An 18,398-nucleotide genomic window follows, 5' to 3' on the forward strand; every position below is an offset into this window, starting at 1 on the left:
AAGTCATCAGGAAAAGGAAAATACTGAAATCACTCCCTTGTCCAAAGCATGTGAAGACGATGCCAAACTGACAAAAATCCCTAGATTTATCTCAACCTTGAGCGAGTGAGGTCATCCCCACATGGTCAAACGTAGGAAATCTGGTTCTGGCCCAAGAAGGTACAAATGATTGAAACCAGAATCCTTGCCCCTTCTCCTATGGCACTGCTATTTACAAGAAGCCTTCAAAAGTCCAGCGCTTATGAATTCCAGAAGTAGTAAATGATCTCCAGGAGCGACAGAGCAGTCATGTAAACCGAATAATGAAAGACAAAGGAAATTGCCTCATGGCCCAATGAGAGGCTAATGGATGTGCAGACAGAGACACCAATGTGTCACCATTAATGATGTCACTTCGGGAAAATCAAGAGGCCGGGATTTTTTTTTTTTTTTTTTAAATGCTCTGCCCTGTGGTCATTTCACATTTATTCATCTTATTCGTCTTACAAAAGTGAGCTTGGAAAGAAAATGTGTACTTGTTTAAAATATTAGTTTGGGGCAGCAGGACAATTTCTTTTTCTTTCTTTCTTTCTTTTTTTAACCCACTGTCTCACCTTTAACTCACTGTCTCACAACAGCCTGCTCAAATGAAACTGCTCATCTGATAGTCTTAGCTACTAACACCTCCCAGACAGCAAAGGTCAGAGAATGCAACACACTCTTAAACAGGCCAACTTTTACCAACTTTTTACGAGTGCTAATGGATGCCTTTAATCACCAAATAAATCAATGTTGATGGCTATGTCCTCTCTGAAGTTCTATTTTCCAGATGTAGACAACCAAATTATAATATCCATGTGCCCAAGCTTTCTCTTCCTTTTCTGCAAGTGAAGTTTTACCTGTACAGAGAAATATGAGGGGATGCTGGGCACAGCAGTCAGTTGTTTCAAAGAAATTTTAATAGACTGAAAAAGCCCAGGGAATATAAGCTGTACAGATGAGTCCCTCCTCTCCTGCAATGTGCTAATCACCTCCCCCACCTTTCTTAAAATGTGGTGTGCCCAAAAGGGACGAGATAATGAGGAGAAAACAGCAATCAAGCATCGTCTCTATTCTGTTTCAAAAGGGAGGCTTATCTCTCATGAAATTATTTCTGTCACAGGCCCCAGTCAGAAGAATTGAAATCTAAATACTCTTGGCTCAACCACTGTGTCTTACTTGGAATACTAGAGTAGAAATCAAAATATTTCTCTAGCCAGTTGCTGCTACCCAATACATTACCTCTGATTAATGATGGCTCGTGGCCGTCGAAACATATCCACCAGCTAAAGCATAAACATAGCCTAGTATAAACTTTGCATCTTTTTTCCCCCCTCCATTTTCCATAGGGAGATTCTCATGCCCAGGCTGACACCTCCTTTACTTTCTTCATCTCAGCCAACAAGGGTAAATACACATAAACGGAACTTTAACAAATCATACAAGCAACAGCAAGCCACTCTAACCAACAGCAAGCCACTGTAAAAGCGAGAGTTTGCAGTTATTAAAAAATATATATATGAGAAGACCGAACTGTGAAGCATGCCTAGTGAAACTGCTAATAGTTGTCCTTTAAGAAAATGCAAGTTCGATCTTTTAGCCACAATATATATGACCCTAAAAAGTTACCCAAAATATAAATATCTCTTTCTACTTTTATGTTGAAAATACCGTGGACTCATTATAAAACTGAAATATCTTACTATAATTTTAGTCTCATGACCTATTTAAAAATTATGTTTTGGGGTGCCTGGGTGGCTCAGTTGGTTAAGCGTCTGACTCTTGATTTCTGCTGAGGTCATGATTTCCCAGTTTGTGAGCTGGAGCCTCACATCCAGGAGCCTCACATCCTGGCTGACAGCCAGGAGCCTGCCTGGGATCCTCTCTCTCCCTCTTTCTCTCTGCCCCTCGTACTCAAAATAAATAAACATTTTTTAAAAAATTACACTTCAGGAGCACCTGGGTGGCTCTGTTGGTTAAGTATCTGACTTCGGCTCAGGTCATAATCTCACGGTCCATGAGTTTGAGCCCCATGTCGGGCTCTGTGCTGACAGCTCAGAGCTTGGACCCTGCTTTGGATTCTGTGTCTCCCTCACTCTCTGCCCCTCCCCCACTCACACTCTGCCTCTCTCTCTCTCTCAAAAATAAACATACATTAAAAAAAAATTACACTTCATATGTGGCAAATTAAAAGTCACATTTTTAGAGGAATAAGAAATAGTAGAGCTTAAAACAGACTATAAAATTTAAATTAAATTAGCTCAACCTACCAGTGTAACTGAACTGGACATTGTGCCCTCTTTCAGTGTTTCCTTACAAGACTGCCTGCAGTGGTTCCAAATTCCTCCAAGACTCATTTCCTATAAATGTGAAAGGTGTGAGCTTGAGAAAACCATAGACAAATTAGAGCGTGTTGGTCTGAAAAGTAAATGGGCAAGCAGGACAGATGACAAAACGTACCAAACTATCCATTTCCTTGAAGAGAGTGCACTAACCCAGTGCTAAAACTAGAGTAATTTCTATTACTCACCTGGTCTGTGCAACCAGCAACCAGCCTTCTGTGTCTGGGCACAGCTGATGGAGTTTGGGATCTACTTTGGGTGTGAACAAGGGGTCTAAGTCCATGGTCCTAACAGAAGAAGAGATGATAAATGAAAGGCTTGATTCATTTGCTTCACCTAAAAGTCCACACTTGGAATTCTTTAAATTAGTGAGTTTGATTAATGTATTTACCATATGGCCCATTTGCTTTATTTCTAATGGTTGAATGCACTTCTCAGAGCACAGGGTTTATTCGTAATGAGATGTACAGGGTGACAGAGCATCCACGCAGATGTGTGAACTAAAGCCCCTGGGCATACAGGAAGTTTGGTCAGGTTACGGGGTCTTCTCTGCCCTTCAAACCCCTGCTTGCCGGAACTTTCTTCCTTACTCTACTTCCTCTTCCCTTGTCTTTGATCTTCCCACTGTATCCTTCCCTGCAACCTTGAACATGCCGGAACCCGTTCCATCATTTAAAACACATTAATAGGGGCACCTAGGTAGCTCAGTTGGTTGAGCATCTGACTCTTGATTTCTGCTCTGGTCGTGATCCCAGGGTTGTGGGATTGAGCCCTACATTGGGCTCTGTGCTGAGTGTGGATCCTGCTAAATAGTTTCTCTCTCACTCTGTCTCTCCAAAATTAAAAAAAAAAAAAAAAAACCCACATTATTGTTAAATAAACCTTCTACATTATGTACCCATTTATTGATGCTTCTCTAAATACAGTAAAACCTTGGATTGCAGGTAACTTGTTCTGCCAGTGTTCTGCAAGACGAACAAACATTTCTAATAAATTTTAACTTGATAAACAAGTGATGTCTTGCAATACGAGTAGTACTTGACACAATGTCACATGATCACAACTGAGCCAATGGTTCTTCTTTCTCTCTCTCTCTCTCTCTCTCTCCCCCCCCTTTCTGCAGGATTGTGGGTGATCATCTCTCACCCGTGCTCAGAGGCTTGGTCTCAGGCTGCAATGTTTGGCAGAAATCAGTGATTTTTCGGAACATTGGGAGGTGCCCACAATTGGCACTAGTGTATTTTTTGTCAAAGCACCTATGAACCATTCTTTGCTTTTCCATCCAAGAGTAAGCTTAGGAATGCTTTGCTTCATTCTAGGTCAGGCCACCTGCAGGTATAGACCCTTTCCTCGGCTGCATTAAATATAGTATATGACAAGAGTTCATTAATACTGTACTGTGCGAGCGTATACAATGGTCCCCATGCAGAAAAGGATTCCATGGAGCCGAGAGATAGCAGTGATTCCATTAGTGATAGTGGAAGTCATCCTTATTATAATTATTTTTATATGAATATTTTGGGGTTGTGGAACAAATCATCTGAGTTTCCATTATTTCTTATGGGGAAATTCGCTTTGATGTACAAGTGCTTTGGATTACAAGCATGTTTCCAGAAGGAATTATGCTCACAAACCAAGGTTTTACTGTATTTATTTTCATAAGCAAAAGTCTCGAACAAATGGGTGTGTTTACCATCATTACTTTCGTAACCTCCATTCAGTACTCAACTCACTGTGGTCTGGTCTGTTCCCAGCACTCCCCTGAAACTGCCCTCATTAATTAAAGTCACCAAGAGCCCCCAAATTTCAACATCCAGTTACTGCTCCTGAACTTGTGCTGGTGACCTCCCTGCAGTGTTGGCCATGATTGGTCGCTTCCCTCAGCACACTTTCCCCTTCACGTGTGCACTTCCCCATCTCCTAGATCCCCTCCTACCTTTGTGATCCCTCCTCCTTTGTGACCTTCCTGAGCTGGCTTTGCTTCATAACAAACACATCTGTTCTTGTCACTAAAATCCTTCAGGGGTCTCCCGCCTCTCACAGGATCCAGTCTAGATTCCTTAGCCAAGCCCCTCAGGTCAGCCCCTGCCTGCCTCTCCCACTCATCCAGTAACAACCTGTCGAGCCTTCACCCCATCAGCCTCTTTACAGGCTCCCAAACATGTCAATGCTGTTTCACGCTTCTGTACCTTTTGTACAAAATGTTCTCGACGCCACCCCCATCCTCCCCTGAGGAATTCCAGCTCATCTTCTAAGACTCAGAACAAAGGTGAGCAATTCTGACAAGGCTTCCCTGCCCCCAAATTGAGGCAGAGCCTCCTGAGTCTGCAGCATCAGTGACACGTCTACACTGTGAGCTCTGCACTGTGTCGCCTCATCTGAGGCCCGGTGCTGCCAGGGCAGTGGGAGCTGGTTCTGCAGAGTTTGGCGCAGTGCCTGGCACTTAGTAGGTGCTACTACATGATTAGGGTGCAGGGGACATCACGCACTTATTTCTTTGAATTGAATTGAATTGGATTTGCTCTGAGCTTCTGACTGTCTCCATAAGGAAATGTAATCTCAGTCATTATTGGGGCATGCCATCTCCCCAGGGTCAGGGGAAGGTCCCTGGTGACGTAATCCATAAAAAGCATGCAGAGAGGGCCCTCTGGACTCTGTCCGCACTTGTTACCACATCTAGGCTTATTGTCCAAATCCTGCTTGGAACCAGGGGGCAGTTTCTGCTGAGGCCTGGGTCTTGGAATTTTTTTGCATAGATGTTCGTAAGGCCACGGCCCTTAATGTTTAGCTATTTCTACATCCCCCCCTCCCCCTCCAGCAGCCCCCAGTGTGGGTGCTGGGTCCAGGTGTTCACACTTCATGAACACCCCAGTGATCCTGTTCTTTCTTTCCTATTCAGGGACTCCCTTAGCCTCAGTCAGGACGCACACCCTCAGAAACTCAAAGCCACCCCTCTCCCCTTACCGCACCCCCATATCCTTCCCCCCAACTCTTCACCACCCCACCCACCCCCGCACAGAACAATACAATTCCCAATTCCCCTCAATGAATGTAGGCAGCTAAAAAAAAAAAAAAAAAAACAGGAATAAGGATGACTTCTCCTACTAGAAAGTCTGTTTTCAAAGACAAGGGCCCCCCAAAACAAGCACACACCACGGTCTTCCTACCTTCTTGAGGCAGAGGAAAGAAGAATACAGCAAAAAGAACACGATACAAAAGAACATCTCAGTACATTATTGTGCCACATAACCTTCAATGAATTTAATTAATCACGTAATTAAAAGCAGATATGCCCATGAAAAACAAGAATGAATTTGCTCTCCCAAAGAAAGACACCTCCACCTGGCAGCCCTCCTCACTCAGACTAAGCCTCCTTATTCCTGCCCCAGGGAGGGAGGTCTAAAAATCTCTGGGATCCTCCCGTCTGTGGCCCAGGACGCCACTCACATGGCCAAGTTTATTTGAGCTGCTGACTTGGATTGCTGACATGGGCATTTACAGCAGCTGCACTAACCCACTTTCTCTCATGGATGATTTTAATCTCTTTAATTTTTGCCCAGCCTGTGAGAAAACTGGGAGAGAGCATGGCTGGGAGGGGGCGGGAGGTAGACGGTGCAGGTCAGGAGCTGAGTGGTGGTTAAATCCTGTGGGAGGAAGCAAACGCGTGTGTAATCCTTTCAGGAAAACAAGCATTACTGGGGAGGAGAAAGCTGCCAATGTAACTTTGTTCCAAGAATAAATAGCACATTTTCCCTCAGTGTTTGCTTTTCTCTCTTTGATCCCCGTGAAACCCTCTGGAAATGCCTGGCCAGCATTTTTTTTCTCCCCTCCGAGCCTGGGGAGAAGGAGCCACAAGCACCCCCTTGAGATTCCTCAAACACAGGCATAAAGTAGAGGCTCCCAGGTGATGCTGGAGCCAGGGAGCCTGTAGAAGCTGAGGACCCAGGCATTTTAGCGAGGTTTAGTCACCACAAATATGCCACGGTGTTTCCAAACGTGTCATCACGATGCCCAGAAGCTGTTTAGAAGGGAATAATAAAAGAGAGGGTCTATGGCCCTCTGGGAGCCACTGGGAGCCATGACAGTTTGCAAACGGAAAGAAAAAGCAGAGCTGGTGTGGGTTAATGTTTAGCTTTGGTCCCAGGCAGTGGTAAATGCCTGCACGCAGAGAGGCTGACAAGAACATGCCCTGGCCATGGGGAGTTTATGGTTCAAATGTTCTAAAAACCACAGTCTGTAGTTGCATAGTTTTCCCCTCTTTTCCCAGATAGCTTCATTTCAGGGAGTTGAAGGCAGGACAATACCAGTGAAAGATAACGGCCTTGGCATCAAACAGACCTGCACCCAGTTCTGGTTCTTCCACTTACTCGGTGTGAAGCAAGGTTAGTACTCGGTTTTCTCAGCTGTTGGTTGGGAATGATAATGCTTACCTTATAGGACAGTCGTGGAAAAGGTAAAAAGTGTGTAAACTTAGCATCATGCTTGACTCTAAGCGGTCAATACATGCCAGTTCCTTATCACCACTGTCTCCCCACAACCTATCATTCAAATCAGAAAATACTAATTAATGGCAAGACCTATACCAGGCTTACAGGGAAAGCCAAGAAGTAGAAAAACCCACTCAGTGGGCAGCTACATATAGCATCAGTCTTCAAGTCTGGAAGTAACAGGTACATGCATTGTCATAATACTATGCAGGAGGCACTAATCAAAGGCTGATCCTGACAGTCAATTCTAAGGGTCCCCCAGAGGGTATAGGTATCCAAGGGAAAGCTTTATGGAGAGGTGTGGACTTGCTCTGAACAAAGAGGCAAAGAGCAAGACATATTTTGAAAATGCTAATAGACTTACACTCCTTAGGATCCCCTTAAGGGAATTTTGGGAGATTTTTGGAAAGGAAATTGGGAAATACAGTTGATTAAAGATGATGGCATATTCTTTGTCACTATTCCTATGGAGAGGTAGCCTTTACTTCTCCTATTCTTGAATCTGGGCTGGTAGCAGAAACATGCCATGCCAGTTTGGGACTTAGCCTTTAAGAGAATCAGCAGCTTGTCCTTCCTGCTTCTTGGAACTTTTGCTCTTGAGACACTGTCTCTTAGAACCCAGACACCATGCTGTGAGAAGCTCGAGCCATATGTAGAAGCCATATGTAGGCTCTTTGATCAAATCCCCAACTGAGCTCCTGGCCAACAGACATTATTAAGACTAGCCATGTGAGTGAGCCATCTTGCATATCCCAACCCAGTCTAGCCCCAGATGACTGCGGTTGATGCCACATGGAGCAGAAGATCCACTCAAGTGATCCCAGCCAACCCACACAAGAGTGAGAAATAATAAAATGGTCCATGCTGCTAGATACGAATGCGGGAGTGGTATGTTATATGGCAGTAGACAATTGAAACAGGAAAGTACTTATGGGAGGTCTTGAACGCCAAACACCAAAGTGTATACTTCATCATCAATGCCATCATCATTATCGAAACTGTTAGTAAATTATCACTATGTGCCAGACACTATGTTATAAATTTTTAATACGCTCTTAAGATTTAACCTGCTTTTAAACTTGTGTGGTAGGTACTATTATTCATACTTAATAGTTAAGAAAACTAATATTCAGAAAGTTTTAGAAATGTGCTTAAGATTATACAGCCACCAAAAATAGTAAAGACGGGATTCAACCAGTCACACCTGACCAATCTCAAACCTGCCATCTTCTTCCTGCAAAAAGAATAAGCAGTTGGCATGCTAATAATTTTTGGAGCTACAAACAACACTTCCAGCTGGAAATTGGCAGCCAGTTTGAAAAACACAAGCTGAGGTGCCTGGCTGGCTCAGTCAGTAGAGCATGTAGCTCTTGACCTCAGAGTCATGAGTTCAAGCTCCCACATTGGGTATGGAGCCTACTAAACACACACACACACACTCACACCCAGCAAACTGCCTGGGCTTGTCAAATCCAAGCAAAAAAATGGCAATGAGTCTAACTCCATTATTTAGTGACTGTATAGGTACGTAAGACAATATAGGAAATATAAGAATGAAAAGTTTTTAAATAAGGGATAGTTCAGGAAATTAGAAACTACTTGTATTAGTTATCTCTTTCTGCATAATCACACGCCCCCCCCCCCAAAAAAAAAGCCTTAGTGGCTTATAATAACAATAACCATTTATTATTTTTCATGGTTTCTAGGGGCCAGGAGTTTGGAAGTGGCCCAGTTGGGAAATACTAGCTTGGGGTCTCTCAGGAGGTTGACTGGGGTTTAAGTCATCTGTGGACTTACCTGGAACTGGAGGGTCCACTCCAAGTCTTCACTCCACTCACACAGCTGGCAGACTGATGCTGATTATTGGTGGGTGTCTCAGTTCCCCATCAGGCAGGCCTTCCAGAGACCTGAGTGTCCTGGTGACTCGAAAACTGGCCTTCCCCAGAGCAAGACTTCCAAAAGGCCAACGCAGAAGCTGTAACGTCTTTTATGACCTGGTCTCAGAAGTCATACACCATTCCTCCCACCTGACTCTATGTACAGAGCCATCCCTGATTGACACTGGAAAGGACTCCGTGAAGTCGTGAATACCAAGAGAAAGCAATCGTGGGGCTGTATCAATGTGGCTACCACATCCCTTGATGTACTCTAAGTAATAAAGACTTTAAAGCAGGGCATTTGAGGCTTTCACATGTGTTTGCAGGACAAGGGAGCAAAAGTCAAGGAGTCTATTTGTGATGATCTCAGCCTGCATTACCATCATAAGAGGGTCTGAAGAGCTTACTTGGAAGCTGCTTTAGATATCAGAAAACTTTGAGAAATTCCTTCCATCCATCTTAGCTGGCAACTCTGAAGCAAGAGATTCTCTAGAAGCTACTGTTGGCAATCTCAGCTGACTACTGTACCCGAGAGGTTCTTTCATAGGAAAGGACCCTGCAGCTGCTGAGAACTTCACACCTGCCTTTGATGAGCGTGGACTTTCCCACTCCTCTGCCTTCCAATCTCATGCAAATGCCTTTCAGTGACCAACATGACCCTGGGATCATAAAGAGAAGGGAACTCTGGGAAATGTCATTCCTGGCCTCTCCTTGGGTGATGCAGGGAATCTGTGGGTGGAAGTGGGTGGTGGTGATACTGAGCTGACTACAGATAATCCAGCTGAAACTTTGGGGGGTTTTCAGTCAGTGAAACATGCATAATACTATGCAAGTTTGACTTGAAATTCTCCCTTCTCCAAAGACAGTAAAAACAGTTTTTAAAAAATGTTTTTAATATTCATTTATTTTTTGAGAGAGAGACAGAGCACGAGAGAGGGAGGGGCAACAAAGAGAGGGAGACACAGAATCCAAAGCAGGCTCCAGGCTCTGAGCTGTCAGCACAGATCCTGACGTGGGGCTCGAACTCACAAACCGTGAGATCATGACCTGAGCCGAAATGAGATACTTAACCAACTGAGCCACCCAGTTGCCCCTAAATGTTTTTAAGTAAGATAAGGCATGCTCACAAACAAGAATGAGATAGCAACGAACAGGGGCTGAAGCCATAAATCTGTGAATCCAGAAATGGACAGAGAGGGTTAGAATCATAGCCCTTTAGGGATGTGATGGACTTAGTGTTTCCCCTTAAAATTCATGTTAAAACCCTAATCCCCTTGTGACAGTATTAGGCGTGGAAACTTTGAGAGGTGATTAGGTTTAGCTCAGGCCAGGAGGGTAGAGTCCCCATAATAGGATTAGTGACCTTACGAGAAGAAGAAGAAAAACCAGAGTTGCTCAGTATCTCCAGAAGCACACAAAGAGGTTATGTGAGCATATAGTGAGATGGCAGTCATCTGAAGCCAGAAGGCCAGCCCTCCCCAGGAACTGAAACTGCCGGCATCTTGATCTTGGACTCCAGAACTCTGAGAAATAAATGTCTGTTGGTTAAGCCACCTAGCCTGTGGTGTTTTAGCATAGCAGTCTGAGCTAACTAAGATGAGGAATTTCAACTCCTGAAGCATGATGAGACTTAAAAGCACCCTGTGCCTGCCAAGACACCAGAGCTAGGCTCACCTCATCAGCGATGACCACTAAAAGCTGAGACCACACTTAGGACTGTGGTTTGTTAACAGTTTGGCTTTACATCAAGTGATTGTCACCCATCCACATCTTGAAGAGAAAGGCCTTACATGTATTATCTCCTTATTGAAATTCACAACTTTCTTACATTAGTTTCATCTTTTTAACTTCCCCAAATTATTTCATTAGATTTACCAATAAATTCTACTCTCTTTGCCTCATTTCTTCCATCCCATGTCATCAGCATGAATGTACATATCTTCTTGCTGAAGTATATCCTTTAGTAACTCTTTCTCCAAGGGTCTATGAAAGGTCAGTACTCATGCTTTTTATATTTCTGAGAATAGCTTTATTTTCTCTCCTCATGTACAGGAGTGTACAGTTTGGGTACAGTTTGGGTACAGTTTATGTATCTTTTTCTCTCCTCATGTACAGTTTGATTGGGTACAGAATTCTAGGTTGGCAGAGATATTCCTTCATAACTTTAAAGGTGTTACTGTCTTCTGGCATCTATTGTTACTAATGTAATGTCTTTTGTCAGTTTAGCTGGTTTTTTCTTTTATCTCTATTAATTGGTAACAATTTCTCTTTATCCTTCATGTTCTGGAGTTCCCATTAATATGTCCACTTGTGAGTTTATTTCATCCTACTCAGCACCCTGTATATTCTTACAATCTTAAAACTCATATTTTTCTGTTGTTCTGACATTCTGCTATTATTGCTTCTAATATTGATTTTCTGCCATATTCCATTTCCTTTATTTTATACTTCTTTATATCCTCTTTAATTTGTGTTGGAAACTTTTTGCCTGCCTTCCATATCATCACATTCATTTTTTTTTAAATCTCTAGCTCTATAGCTTCTGTGTGATTTCTACCATACCATATGCCAATTCATCAATTATCTCTAAAGAGTTCCCAATCTAGAGCTTATTTTATGTATTGATTTGTATTTTAAATTTCAGAGAATATACTGACATTTCTAGGATTTCTGATTCTTTTTTTTTTTTTTTTTTTTTTTTTTTGCTATGTCAAGATTCTCCTATGTTCAGGATTCATATCGAAATTGTTTTTGTTTCACAAATCCTTGTTCTTCATATGGATATTATTCTGTTCCTTAACTCTTAGAATATTGTATTCATTTATTTACTAACCTACATATAGGGTTAGTATATATCATTACAATGTTATAATATATCATTAGAATATATTATACATATATGGCTAGACATATGAATTCCTTGTAATGATTCTTATCACAATTACTCTTGTTAATCCCATATTATATATGGGGAAACTGAGATCTGGAAAAGTAGTTGAGTAAAAGCCTTCCAGAGTAAGACAGTAAGAGAGAAAGGAATTCAAATTTATTGTAATGTTTTACTTATCTTAAAAGGGTGAATTTGTGGGGCGCCTGGGTGGCTCATTCGGTTAAGCATACCACTTTTGGTTTCGGCTTGGGTCATGATTTCACAGTTCATGAGTTCGAGCCCCATGTCGGACTCTGCACTGACAGTGTGGAGCCTGCTTGGGATTCCCTGTCTCCCTCTTTCTATGCCCCTCCCCTCCTTTCTCTCTCTCAAAATAAATAAATAAAACTAAAAAAAAATAATGAAAGGGTGAATTTGAAGGAAGAAGTAGAAGATATCTGGTATAATCTTCTTATCAAATTAACATATAAATTCTATGCAATTCTAATCAAAATCTCAATAGGCGCTTTCATTGAAATGGACATATTTCTTCTAAACTGCATATGGAAAAACAAAAAGCCAAGATGCAGCCAAAATAATTCTGGAACAAAGAACTTACCTTATAAGCTACATAAGCTTACTATAAAGTAGGACAGCAAGAATAACAGCCCAGAGATGGACAAACAGATCAGTGGAATAGAATAAAGAGCATAGAAATAGACCCAGTATAAAGTAGATATATTAAAGTCTTTGGTATAGAGTAGATTGAGGCATTATAAATCATTGGGGAAAAGATTATTTAATAAATGGAACCGAGACAACTTGATTTCCATATAGAATTTTTCACAGCTAGAAAATGCCATTGAACCTCCATTTTACAACATTCAAAAAATAATTTCCAGACTGAATGAGAAAATAACAGTATCTATATGACCTTGGAAAGGAAAGGAACTCCTAAACAAAATACAAAAATCATAAAAAAATCATAAATCATAAAGGCCTGATTGATTAAATCAAAACTATAGCTTCAGTACAATAAAGGTCACTTTACTGAGAGGGATAAGTGTTCCTTCCTGGTATTCACAGAATAACATAAATGGATGATTAGCATATGAAATACTAGTACAAGGAAAATGAAACAAAATAGCACTGAGCTTCCATTTGACATTTCTCAATGGGACAAAAGCTTAAAGTCTGACATATTCCTTTTGGCTAAGGTAAAGAAAAACAGGAATTGTCAAAACTGCAAATGTAAGTTCTAATTGATTCAACCACTTTGGAGAATCATTCCATAAAAATTGGAACATGGAAGGTGACAACCCACTCATTCCAACTTCAACTTAATACCTGAGGTGAAGACCTAACCCTATGCTCTAGAAGAGAGCTCTGTTTGCAATCATAAAATATTGAAAACATCCCAAACGTCCATCAGAAGGAAAAGAGATAGGGCATTTGGGTGGCTCAGTCAGTTAAGCATCCGACTTTGGCTCAAGTCATGATCTCATGGTTCATGGGTTCCAACCCCTCATCGGGGTCTCTACTGTCAGTACAGAGCCTGCTTCAGATCCTCTGTTCCTCTCCCTTTCTGCCCCTCCCCCACTTACACTCTCTTTCTCTCTCAAAAATAAACATTAAGAAAAATTTTTTTTAAAAAAAGGAAAATGGGTAAGTACTGATATAAATAATAAAATATAATACAATTAGTGGCTGAATTTTTATTATATGTTTTTATATACTTATTCTATATTTTATTTATTTTATATGTACTTTTTATATATCAGCATAAATAACTTTCAGTAATATAATGTTGGGTGGGGAAAGTTGCATATATGTACCATATGAGACCATTTCTGTACATTTTGTGAAAAACGATGATATATTGTTTGTGGATGTATATGTATGTACATTTATACATGACAAATTCGTGGTAGTCCTTGCTTCTGGAGAAGGAAGAAGGTGAATGGAACTAGGGAGATGAGCAAAAGGAAGTTCAACTTTATTGTAATGTTTTACCTCTTTAAAAAGAAAAAGAAACAAAAGCAAATTTGACAACCATTTATTGGTTTTTGGAGTTCAGCGCATTAATGTTCATTCTCTGTAGTTCTTTTGTATTTTTCCCCCAATTCAAAAATCAAAGACCTGTTGCCCTTTCTATCATAACATGTGAATCCATCAAAATGTTTTAATACTTTCCTATGCTTAAGATGCACTGAGAGTCAAGCAGGATAGCACCAAACATTGGGCTAACCTAGAAGCCTCAGGATTTCTAAGAGAAGACAGCCATAATGGAATTGGTGACCCAGAATTGATCAGAGGGTTCCATATCCTGCAGGAGCCATGCTGAATGCCACCAACCTGTCAACTTCAGCTGCCTTAAAGCAGTCTTCTTGTCCCCACAACCTATCTACCTCACATGTTGACCATGGCCAGGTCAACCCCTGGGCAAAACAGGAAAACCTGACCAGGGCTTAATATGGAGAGAGTCAAATGATTCATAAAATTTTTAGCCATACTAACTCTGAAGCTATAACATGCACTATCCTGGCAGAATTCCCTCAGAGCTAGGATTAGTAGGGAGGGCTTTTTTTCTTTAGCAAATTCTCAGACCCAAGGGATTTCATTACCTAAACCAGATGGTTCCCAAACTCTTTCTATACTAAATTCAAACCCTAATTGTGCTGGCGGTGGTAAGCTGGTTCTAATTAAGTAAAGTTAATTCTCCAGGCCCAAATCTATACCATGCCAGTTTGCTGAAGGAACACGTAGAATATGATCAAGGAAGTAGTTAATAGTTTCCAAGAAATCAAAGTGAAGATTAATAAAGTAATATTCAAATTTTCAAACAGGGAGAAAAGCGAATCCCAGGAATTATGCCAATTAGATGGAGTCTGGAACATATTAGTGACTATGAAAATAAAAATATAACAATATGAATGCAAGGCAAGTTCACATGGGTTTTGGAATCAGGCAGGCCTTGAAAGCCAGCTTTACCCCTTTATGAGAAATAGAAAGTTGAAAATATGCTTATCTTCTCTGAGCCTCTGTTTCCTTTTCTGTAAAATAAATTATTAATACTTACCTCCACAGGAGTTTTTGTGAATATTATAAGTGGTGATGAAGGTAAGACATTTATCATTGAACCTACACATACCAGTTGCTCAATAAAAATAGTGATGATGCTGATGGTGATGAAGGTAGTGATGATTTATAAGCATTGAGAGAGAGTGCAATGATCATTAAAGACTGGGAAAGATATATTAATAGTTGTTCCAGACTGATTTCACTTACTATTTAACTTGGGTTGTTAATCTGAAAAATGAAGGAAATACCATTAACCCTATTCTGTCTTCATTTTATTACAGCAGAGTCTTTCGTTATGTGTTCAAAATGATATCATGTTATCTATGAGGAGGAATATTTGGTCTGTTAATAATCATACCAAGGTACTAATTTTGCTTATAACCAAGATGCTGCCTTTTAGTAGTTTATTATTTATTGATGGCTTGGGTCAATTCATAATAAAGATTTACATTTAGACGTCCCTAGATATGAAATTAACTTATCAGATTGGGACAATCTGTATTTTGTTGAAGATAACAACTGTATAACTTTCATTATCACCTCTCCTAAGGAAAACATTTTAATGTGATTTAACCTCTCCATAAAAGAAATTAAATACTAAGGAAAAAGATTTTGTTGGGTAGGGCTGAGCTTTGGAGAGCCACAAACCATTGAAATGTAGAGGTATTTCCACTAGTCACGCCCACTGAGAAAGCATGGATTAAGACAGAGAAATAACTCCATGCATTTTATTTTATTTGAACAGGCAATATTCAAATTCATATGATATCATAAGCATTTCCTCATGTTATCACCAACTTTTGATTTGGTATTCACATTTTATTTGAAGAGACATTCAGTATGAGTCAACAAAGAGATACAGCTGCTAAAGGAGGTATCATAATCATGGGCAGTGTCAAAAAACCATTACTTTCGTGTTGAAGATGGAAGTGGTAGAAATTCTACTATACTTCATGTTGATGAGACTGCTTAAGTTTGGATCCAGTGCCAGACAGCAAACCACCAGTGAGGTTCTGACAAGCTGCAAGCAATCTGAGTTGTGAAGCTTTGCCAATTATTACACAGGGAGCCAGATCATATGAGGAACCAGTTCACAGAAGGAAAACTCAAGGGGCTCAGAGTGATCAGACGGAAGGAACATGATAATTATATTCAAATACTTAAAGAAGGAAAACAGGCAGGAAACTGTGACTCAAGAATCCCACCCATAAGGCTGGAGTCAGGAAGATATTATTAGCTATGCAAGGACCCAGAAAACACACATCTCATCTCCTTTTCCTGAATGAACTACTATCACCATGTTTGTTTGTTTTTTTGTTTGTTTTTAAGTTTATTTATTTATTTTGAGAGAGAGAGAGTAGGAGAGAAGCAGAGAGGGAGGGAGAGAGAGAATCCCAGGCAGGCTCTGCACTGTCAGCACAGAGCCCAACTCGGGGCTCAAACTTAGGAACCATGAGATCATGATGTGAGTGGAAATCAAGAGTCAGACACTGGCTGAGCCACCCAGGTGCCCCCTATTACCATGTTTTAAAAGTTGAATCCTAAAAGCTATAGGGTGTCTTGGGTTGCCTCCTAGAACAGAAAAAAAGACATCAGGAAAAAAACTAGGGACATCTAGAAGAAGTCTATACTTTAGTCAATGCATGGCACCTAAGTTAGTTTCTTTTGTTATGTACCATGGGTATATAAGAGGTTTTTCAGATTTCCCTGTTATATTTGAACTTCATGCTGGAGAGACTTTCTCTGGAGTTTTGAGTCTAGTCCTAGGCAGCAGACTACCAGCCTAAGAAAATAATTTTTAAAAGCCATATGCACAAAGATGTTCATCACATCATTATATACACCTGTGAAAATTGGGAAACAACAATATAGGAGCTGTTAAATTATGGTACATCTCTATGACTACATGTCTTGAAGCCATATGAAGTTAATATTAACATAAGGAAATATTTATGATGTAATATGAAATTTAAAAGCTGGATACAAATCTAAGTTGGAGGCCCAACTACTATGCAACTTAAGTGAATAGAAAAAAAGACACTCAAAATGAACACACATTTCCTCTGGATACTGGGTTCTTTTTCTGTTTTCTCTAATAGGTATTATATTACTTTCATAATAAAAAAAAAATCCATACAAAGATTTGAGCTAGTTTCATTGTGTCAAGGGTTTAGAGGCCAACCACTCTCCTCTCTCCCCCAGGCTTTGCCTGACTATAGAATGTTGAAGGGCTGCAAATTAACGTCTGAAGATTGCACAGCATAAAACCACTTATAAGGATTTTTTTTAAGAACATGAACTATGGCGTAATCCATTAGAACTGAAGAAAAAAAAACTGTCTGCATGCTTCTAAGTCACAAATGGCTTAGACGAAAGAGGGCCAGCAAGATAGAAAAGTATGCCAAAGATATCTCCACTGGAGATAAGTGTCCTGTATATAAAGATGGAAAACAAAGCCGGGGTGGGGGAAGTGAGGGGGATTAGAATCTGTCACAGATCTTGGACAAAAATCTAAAATTACATTTTAGTGCGGACAAATGTTTGTAAAATAAGTGTGGCAATAGTCCAAGCTGAAAAACATATATTTAAGGATGGCATTTATCCAGAACAAAGATTTAAGTGTTATTACCAAAAATGCATCATGCAACAATCATCATGCAACAATCATCATGCAAAAAAAGACCAAGGAAAATCCAAGTCACGGAGCTGAAACGCCACAGGCAAAAAACAGAGCATAAAGCATGCAGGGATTGCATTGTATCATGGACAGCCTTTGCTTGAATGAGTCTGTCATTCCCCCTGATGAGGGCTCCTTACAGAAAGCTGATGAAAACGGAACCTTAAGCACAAAGATGAAAGAGAGCATCATCCCATTTACATGGGGGAAAATCTGGCCAAATGATACCAGCACCTGCACCCATCTTGCACAATCATCCTCGGGCATTTAGGAATCCTGAAACTGTTGTGGAGACCAGCCAAGAGTCAGAATCCCTCCAAAGATACCCCATCCAGCTGGGCATTTTATTTTTCCAGTGATGGGCCGCAGATGTGTATGAATTGTATGTAGGTTTTACAGATATTCCATTTGCTAGCCAGAAATATGGGCCTTTTTAGCTTGAATGCCAAAGCAAATCAAAACATATTTTAATAAATTTTGTTTCCATAAAACATTTAAAGGCCTGTTACTAGTCTGAATTCAATTTTGTTCCTGTTAATTATGGATATGGTTATCAACAGGCTACATTGTTATCAAGCCTATGGAATATATTTGTAGTTTAGTCTAGTATGTATATCCCTATCTCCAGAACTTCAGGATTATGACTTCTTCCCAGTGGATACAACACACTTTTAACCCAAATAGTCAGACTGCTGGGAGCTAATGTTCAGCAGTTCTGAATATCTTGAAGTTTCCATTCCAAGAGCAGCTACAGAAACATAAATAATGATTCATATGCATTTTAAAAATTTGAGACTTTCTTTTAATACTGTGAATTCATTTCCATCAAGTATCTACAATTCCCACAAATCTATATTCCCTCTGAATTCAGGGCAGTTTGATAAGGGAAAATATGTCCAATTTGAATCTGAATATCTTTACTTTACCTTCCATAAATGAGAGGTCCTCTTGACTTTTTCCCCCTGCAGTTTCAAGGTCAGTGTGTTCACGTCTTGTCATTTCTTCAAGGATGTAAATTTCTCTGAGCCATTGAGAACCAGATAAATG

The 18,398-nt window shown here is 40.4% G+C and overlaps 1 long non-coding RNA gene across 2 annotated transcripts; it reads left to right on the plus strand.

Moving 5' to 3' along the window:
• The first annotated feature begins 4,395 nt into the window (after nucleotides 1-4,395).
• On the plus strand, nucleotides 4,396-17,335 carry LOC122216245. Of its 2 annotated transcripts, XR_006200791.1 has the most exons (4): nucleotides 4,396-4,629; nucleotides 6,628-6,742; nucleotides 14,956-15,036; nucleotides 16,877-17,335. It is a non-coding gene; the product is annotated as an uncharacterized LOC122216245 (long non-coding RNA). The 2 variants fall into 2 exon arrangements; XR_006200790.1 differs by lacking the exons at nucleotides 14,956-15,036; nucleotides 16,877-17,335 and adding an exon at nucleotides 8,554-9,580.
• The last annotated feature ends 1,063 nt before the right edge of the window (nucleotides 17,336-18,398 follow it).

This window comes from Panthera leo, chromosome A3 (assembly GCF_018350215.1).
Source record: "Panthera leo isolate Ple1 chromosome A3, P.leo_Ple1_pat1.1, whole genome shotgun sequence".
Classification (NCBI taxonomy): Eukaryota; Metazoa; Chordata; class Mammalia; order Carnivora; family Felidae; genus Panthera; species Panthera leo.